Source organism: Mirounga leonina, unplaced genomic scaffold, assembly GCF_011800145.1.
Source record: "Mirounga leonina isolate KUSES-001 unplaced genomic scaffold, KU_Mleo_1.0 Mir_153, whole genome shotgun sequence".
NCBI lineage: Eukaryota > Metazoa > Chordata > Mammalia > Carnivora > Phocidae > Mirounga > Mirounga leonina.
In genome coordinates, this window is record NW_023270387.1 from 24,244,266 (window position 1) to 24,252,881 (window position 8,616).

The following is an 8,616-nucleotide window of genomic DNA, read 5'->3' on the forward strand; positions in this document are numbered from 1 at the left end:
TGTGAATTCCCCCTTTGACTCTGATTTTAGGTCATTATGAAGTTTTATTTATAAAGGTAGGCAATGGAACATCTTTATCAGTAAGTTTGATTTGTAACTTGTACATTTTTAGACATATGGCATATGGGCTTTAATTTGGATTCCTGCCCTGAGTCCCAAAATGTTACAGATGGGCCAGGGAAAGGATCTAAATCCCTTGTCATATGAGGAAAAACTGAAGAAAAGGAGTACATTTATCCTAGAAAGAGAAAACGCTGGTGGGAAGATAAAAGAACCAGCCATTTTTAACATGACAGCTAAAAAGCTACCATGTGAAAAATAAAGCAGATCTGTGTTGTATTGGAAGTGCAGGGAAGTACATTCCACTTTAATATAATCAGTAATTTTTAAACAATACGAACTCTTCTTAAAAGGCGCTGGGCAGTCATGTAACTGAGTTACAGTTTGCAACACCAGGCACTGCAAATACAGAAGTAGAGGGCAGACAATTATCTCCCAAGGATAATGTAGAAGGAATTCTAATTCTGGAGAAAGCTAAGACCACATATTCCCTAGAAGCTGACATAATTTCAGTATTCAATGATCTTATGAACATGCAGCTTTACGATCATGCAGAGATAACGGATATGAAACACAAGGCGAAATGAAAGCTTAACCCGAGATAACCTTTCTTTCTTAAAAAGTTCCTGCTGTCAGCTTACTCTTGTCATGTGCCTCCTCACAAAAATGGAGGTAAATTCCTCTATTCTACAAAATTAACTACAAAATAAAGGCTAAAGCATACTTGCCTCCGGGATTTTTCCCCCCATCCTCCAGAAAAACATAACCTTCCCTATTGTTCCCAGTTGGATCCTCTGATTTATCATTATCACTGAAAACCTTGTCTTCCATTCCCAGGATGGACTCAGGCCCCTCTGTCATCAACAAACATTTATTAAGTAAAAATGTTAGGGATACAGTATGTATCTAGACAAGAGCCTCTGCGCCTCAAATACCTTGTGGAGAAGGGGATTATAAATTAAATAGGCTATTCTGGCAGGGGATATTGATAATAAGGGAGGGTGGGCCTGTGTGGAGGCAGGCAGTTTATGAGAAATCTCTGTACCTTCCACTCAATTTTGTTATGAACCTAAAACTGCTCTGAAAAATAAAGTCTACTAAAAAAAGAAAAAAAGAGGAATAAGAAGAACATCATTATGACTACAGCCCAGTGAACAAAGAAGAGAATAAAGGAAGATGAGGTTGAAGAGAAAGCTAGGAGCCAGATCATGCACTACAGACATTTTGCACCACATTATGCTTTGTTGGTGGGGGCTGTCCTGTCCACTCTAGGATGTTCAGCAGCATCCCTGGCCTCTACCCACTAGATGCCAGTAACACACTGCCCCCACCACCTCACCTTGAGTCTGACAATCAAAAAGGTCTCCAGACACTGCCAAATGTCCCCTAAGAGCAAAATCTTCCCCAGTTGAGAACCACTGATATAAGGTTTCATAAATGCCATGATGGAGGTTTTGTTTCCATGATAAAATTTTGAGCTTTAGTTCTAGTGTTAAATGTATTAGAAAGTCAGTAAGGAGGTGGTATGATTGGATTCACACTTAACATTACTTCTGGCTCCTGCATATGGGGTAGTGAGTAGGAAAGAAACAAAAGAAGAGGCAGAGAGTCTGCTGCCAGTTTTCCAGAGGAGAAAGGCGACTGCCTCGGTTTTCAACAGTGAAAAAGCTGAGATATAGTCAGGTCTAGTACTCTGAGGGTGGAGCTGCCAGGACTTAACATGAGATGAGAAGAGAAAAAATGGAGGATGACTCCATGGGCCTGCACCACCAGGCAGATGGTGGTGCCACTTCTTGAGATAGCAAAGACTTGGGAGAGGTGGTGAGAGGAGTAAATGAAAAAATGAATAATGCATAGTTCCGCTTTGTTCATGTTACATTCAAGGTATCTATTAGACTTCCAAGTGGAAGAATGGAGTTAGAGGAACCTTGAGCTCAAGAAAAGAAAAATCAATTTGAGCATCATCAGCATATAAGTGGTATTTGAAACCATGAAAATGGATAAAATCACTTGAGGAGAGCCCAGGGACACTCCAAATTTCAGGGAGGCAGTAGAGAGATAGAGATAAGCTGGCAAAAAGACACAAAGAATGAGTAGCAAGGAGGTCAGAGGAAGTTAGTCGACCAATGTGAAATGCTGGTGAGTGACAGGTCAATAATATGTAGACACTGAACCGATCACTGGCTTTGGCAAGACAGGTCACTGCAGCCTTGATTAAAAACAATTTCATATGAACAATTATCTAGCAACAAACTGAACAAACAACTTAGAAGAAATGGAAAAATTCTTAGAAATATACAGTTTACCAAGCTTGAATCAGAAAATCTGAACAGACCAATTACTAGTAAGACTGAATCAAAAATCTCCTGACGAAGAAAGGCCCAGAAGCAAATGGCTTTACTGGTGAATTTTACCAAATATTTAAAGAGGAATTAACACCAATCCTTCTCAAACTCTTCCAAAAAACTGAAGAAAAAGAACACTCCCAAACTCATTTTACAAGGTCAGCATTATCCTGATACCAAAAACAGAAAAGGACACTATTAGAAAACTATAGGCCAATATCCCTGGATGAATATAAATGCAAAAATTCTTAATATAATGCCAACAAACTGAATTCAGCAGCACATTAAAAGGATCATTCACAATGATAAATTGGGATTAATCCCTGGGATGCAAAGATGGTCCAACATACACAAATCAATCAATGAGATACATCACATTAAAAGAATGAAAAAAAAGAATATGATCATCTTAATAGACACAGAAAAAACATGACAAAATTCAACATCCATTCATGATAAAAACTCTTAAGAAATTAGGCATAGAAGGAGCATATCTCAACATAATAAAGGCTATATATGACAAGCCCACAGTTAACATCATACTCAATAGTGGAAGGATGAAAGCTTTTTCTCTAAGATCAGGAACAAGACAAAGGTGTCCACTCTCACCACTCCATTCAACACAGTACCAGAAGTCCTAGCTAGAGCAATCAGTCAAGAAAAAGAAAACAAGGTATCAGAATTAGAAAAGAAGAAGTAAAGTTGTCTCTATCAGCAGATGACATGATTTTATTATATTCAGAAAATCCTAAAGACTTAATCAAAAACTGTTAGATCCAATCAATGAATTCAGTAAAGTTGCAGGATACAAAATCATTATACAAAAATCAGTGTGTTTCTATACATTAACAACAAAATCTCTGACAGAGAAATAAAGAAATCAATTCCACCTACAATAACATCAAAAACAATAAAATAAGCTTTGCGCAGTGGCAGTATCATATCCAATGAGGTTTATCTGAGGCGCGATTATTGCTAATTGAAAAATAAAATATTTACACATAAATTTAAGAAGGTGAAAGATCTCTACACTGAAAACTACATGATTTTGATGAAAGAAATCAAAGACACAAATAAATGGGAAGGTAGCCCATGTCCACGGACTGGAAGAATTAAGACTGTTAAAATATCAATACTACCAAAAGCCATTTTTAGATACGATACAATCCCTATCAAGATTCCAAAGGCATGTTTTACAGTAGTACACAAAACACTCCTGAAATCTATACAAAACCACAAAAGATCCCAAATAGCCAAAGAAATCCTACAAAAGAAGAACAAAAAAGGAGGCATCACACTTCCTGATTTCAAGATATACTATAAAGCTACAGTATCATAGTCACCTAAAGCACAAGCAACAAAATCAAAAATAAACAAGTGGGACTACAAAAAAAAAAAAAAAAAAAGCTTCTGCACAGCAAAAGAAACCATCGAAGTGAAGACAATGTACAGAATGGAAAAATGTATTTACAAACCATGTGTCTGATAAGGAGATAATACCCAAAACATATAAAGAACTCCTACAACTCAATAGCAAATAAATAAATGAATGAATGAATGAATAACCAACCAACCAACCCAGTTAAAAAATGGGCAAAGTCCCTCAACAGACATTTCTCCAAAGAAGATATACAAAGGCCAACAAGTACATGAACAGATGTTCAAAATCAGTAGTCATTAGGGAAATGCAAATTAAAACCACACACACGAGATGTCACCTCACACCTGTTCGAATGGCCATCATCAAAAAGACAAGACATAACAAATGCTGGCATGGATGTGGAGAAAAGGGAATCCTTGTGCACTCTTGGTGGGACTAATGGTACAGCCATTATGAAAACCAGTATGAGGATCCTCAAAAAAATAAAAATAGCACTACCATACGCTGGATCATATGATCCAGCAATTCCACTTCTGGGAACAGATCCAAAGGTAACAAAAACACTGGCTGGAAAAGATATCTGCACCCCCACATTCATTGCAGCATTATTTACAATAGCTAAGACATGGAAACAACTTAAGTGTCCATCAACAGATGAATGGATAAAAAAGCTGTGGTATATATACAATGCAGTATTATTCAGCCATTAAACAACAACATGGCATGGACCTACCAGTGGCAACAACATGGATGGACCTTGAAGGCATCATGCTAAGTGAAATAAGTCAGACAAGGAAAGACAAATACTCTATGATCTCAATTACATGCAAAAATCTTAGAAAAATCAAATTATATTTAAAAACCCCAAACTCACAGGGGCGCCTGGGTGGCTCAGTCATTAAGCATCTGCCTTCAGCTCAGGTCATGATCTCAGGGTCCTGGGATCGAGCCCCGCATCGGGCTCCCTGCTCAGTGGGAGCCTGCTTCTCCCTCTCCCACTCCCCCTGTGTTTCCTCTCTCGCTGTGTCTCTGTCAAATAAATAAATAAAATCTTTAAAAAAAAAAAAAAAAAACCCAACTCACAGAAAAAGAAAGAAGACTTTTGGTTACCAGAGGTGGGAATGGAGAGAAGGGGAAATTGGAGGAAGGTGGTCAAAAGGTACTAACTTCCAGTTATAAGATAAATAAGTACTAGGGATGTCATGTACAACATGATGAAGATAGCTAACACTACTGTAGGATATATAGGAAAGGTGTTAAGATAGTAATTCCTAAGAATTCTCATTATAAGGAGAACTTTTCTTCTTTTCTTTTTATTGTAGCTATAAGAGAAGATGAATGTTAGCTGAACCTCTTATGGCAATCACTTCACAGCATACATAAATCAAAACATCATGCTATATGTTTAAGCTTAAACTTATACAGTGATGTCAATTATTTCTCAATAAAACTGAGGGAAAAACCAATTTCAGTGGAGTGCTGGAATGAGAGCTCAAACGGATCAAGCTAAAGAGAATGAGTGGTGAGGAAGAGGACATGGCAAATATAAACAACTGTTACTGCATAGGGATCAAAGAAATTGGTCAACAGCAGAAGGAAATCATTAAGGTAGAGGAAAAGGTGGTTTAAGAGAAATTATTCATTCAGTTAAGATATCAGTGGTTCAAACAAGATAGAATTTTATTCCTCTCTCACTTAACCATCTGAAGATAAATGAGCAGTTCATTGCTAGTAGGTGGCTCTGCTCCACAAGATCATCCAAGGATCCATCTTACTGATCCTTCTCCCACTAAAATGTTGCTCTCACCTGTAAGGTTGAACAACGTGCACCAGGACTACACCATCCTCAGCCAAAGGGGGAGAAAAGGAATAGAAAGCAACTAGCTTCTTTTCTAAAGCCATGACCAAGATCACACACATCACTTCCGATCACATCCATTTAGCCAAAATTTCATCACATTCCCACACTTGCTCTAAGAGAAGGTCGAGAAAATGTAGTATAGTTGGGCAGCCATGTGCCCAGATAAAACCCTGAGGGTCCTATTACTAAAAGGAAGGTGCAGAGAATTTCACTTGGTGAATGATTAATCATCACTGCTCCAAGTAATATAAAGCATGTCAGCATACACAAAGAGATGATCCAATAAGAAGAGAATAATTTACAGAAGAAAATTTTGCAGAAGTGAAGGCCTTAAGAAAGCAAAAATGAATGAGATCCAAGACACAAATTTACTGCCTCAGAAGCAGGGACACTTGTGTCTTGCCACTTCTCAAATGCTTGACTTTTCATGAGAAAGGCTGTCCCTTGAATGCACTTCCAGGAAATTTAAGTAACCCTTTCCCAGCTTCCAGTAAACCAAGCTATTACACAGAATGAGTGTAAAAACCTGGCCTGGACTGAGCAGTTCACAGGGTTGTCTCCTGACAGCTGATTCAGATAGCTGCAGCTCTGTCAAAGAAAATATGACCAAATCTCAGAGCTGAAGGGAGTCTACTAGGCTCATTTTACCAATGCTCAAGGCCACAAAGTATCCTCTCCAACAGTACATTCCAAGTCCTCAAACTGCCACATCAAGGATCATCCCCCTGTCCTTTTGCCTACTCTTTTAGAATATTCTTTTTCATAATAGAGTTATCTTCCCAATGAAATGAACACTTCCTGAGAGTAGTGACTGAATGCCACCTTTTTAAATATCTATTCTCCAGTGCATCTAGCATGGTTCAAAATACATAGTATGTACTCAATGGATAGTTTTCAGTTCACTGATAAAAGAGATTTGGTTTCCTTCATCCTACTGGAGCCAGCATTGTTACTGAATCTAGGAAGGCCACTGGATATAAAACAACTAGTAAGGACTGTCAGGTTCTCCATCCTACACACAAGGCAATAAAAACAATAAAGTCAAGATCAAGACTTATCCAAGATTGTAAGACTGAACCCCAGATAATAAAGATTTTACTATTTAAAGATAAGAGAAATGGAATAACTACTTTAGAATTCTTACCCAGAGTAGGGTGCTTTTTTTTTCTAATAGAGATAATGTAAACATACCGTAACACTTCATAATACATAGGTCATGCATGCTTTTCCTCTCAATGCTTTCCATCTCTGCAACCTCCAATAGTATTGTACATTATAATCCATAGTATAAAATAAGGTAGTAAATGGATATATAACCATAAGCCAAATAATAGTATCTCTCTGAAAACCAGAATTCTACTTCCGCTCTTAGCATTCTGGTTCATATATTTGTTATGAGAAATTAAACCAAACACCTCATTTCTCATTTCCTTTTAACCTGACCTAGAACAATCTCCTTTCAATCCCAGGGAAGACCCCCTTGTCCAGGTATACTGTGAAACTGTAAACATCTATTTTACCAAATCTCTACATTTTACTTACGTGGGGAATATTCACTCTCAAACTTCATGTCTCTAGATAACCTCTGGCTGTTTTTTTTGTTTTAACCTCAAGAGAAAATACTGTCTCGTCATGACACTGGGTCTTCTTAGGCTTCTACTTTTTTTTAGGTGCTACAATTAGAAGCCTGCACTTCAATTTTCCAGATACTGCTGCTCTATGGTTTTATGGAAGGGACCTTCGGCTTCTATCCCCCTGTTCTACCAAGGACAGTGTGGGAACATTAATGTCCTCCCTTGTCTCCCTTGGATCATCCAACCGCACTTAAGCATCATCCAAGGCAGAAACTATTAGATTTGCAGGAATGCAAGAGCCACAATGACCCCAATTCTGTTTTGTTTACCTCCCTTAGAACAATGACCTTTATTTGCTCACTCTTAATTTGGTATTCATGTTAAATAAACCAGCACTTGAAGTTGAAAAGCACATCCAATTTCTCAGTTGTAAGATAATTTAACCAAATACTTTAAAAAGCAGCTTAGTATCAAAGCCTCTAGACAGTAAACTAGGTGTACCTTTAGAAAAAAATATTGTTTTATTATTTCAACTCTGAAGATGTTATAGAGATGCTAATGCAAATCATAAGGGAAACTTAGAGTGTCATCACATAAAAGGAAAGTTATCTAACACCTTAGCCTCATTAAAACAGGTTTTTCTCACATGTCTTTCTTTAAAAAAAAGGGGGGGGGTTAAAAAAAATACCAGTACCAAATTAGAAGTGGTATTTAAATTGTTTGCAAAAAATCAATCAACGTGATACAATACATTAACAAAAGAAAGAACAAGAATCATATGATCCTCTCAACAGATGCAGAAAAAGCTTGTGACAAAGTACAGCATCCTTTCTTGATCAAAACTCTTCAGAGTATAGGCACAGAGGGTACATACCTCAATATCATAAAAGCCATCTATGAAAAACCTACAGTGAATATCATTCTCAATGGGGAAAAACTGAGAGCTTTCCCCCTAAGGTCAGGAACGCGGCAGGGATGTCCACTCTCACCACTGCTATTCAACATAGTACTGGAAGTCCTAGCCACAGCAATCAGACAACAAAAAGAAATAAAAGGCATCCAAATCGGCAAAGAAGAAGTCAAACTCTCACTCTTTGCAGGTGATATGATACTTTATGTGAAAACCCCAAAGACTTCACCCCAAAACTGCTAGAACTCATACAGGAATTCAGTCAAGTGGCAGGATATAAAATCAATGCACAGAAGTCAGTGGCATTCCTATACACCAACAACAAGACAGAAGAAAGAGAAATTAAGGAGTCAATCCCATTTACAATTGCACCCAAAACCGTAAGATACCTAGGAATAAATCTAACCAAAGAGGCAAAGGATCTGTACTCAGAAAACTATAAAATACTCATGAAAGAAATTGAGGAAGACACAAAGAAATGGAAA

The 8,616-nt window shown here is 37.6% G+C and overlaps 1 pseudogene; it reads left to right on the top strand.

Moving 5' to 3' along the window:
- The first annotated feature begins 3,323 nt into the window (after window positions 1-3,323).
- LOC118013549 lies at window positions 3,324-3,432 on the top strand (annotated as a pseudogene).
- Window positions 3,433-8,616: the final 5,184 nt, after the last annotated feature.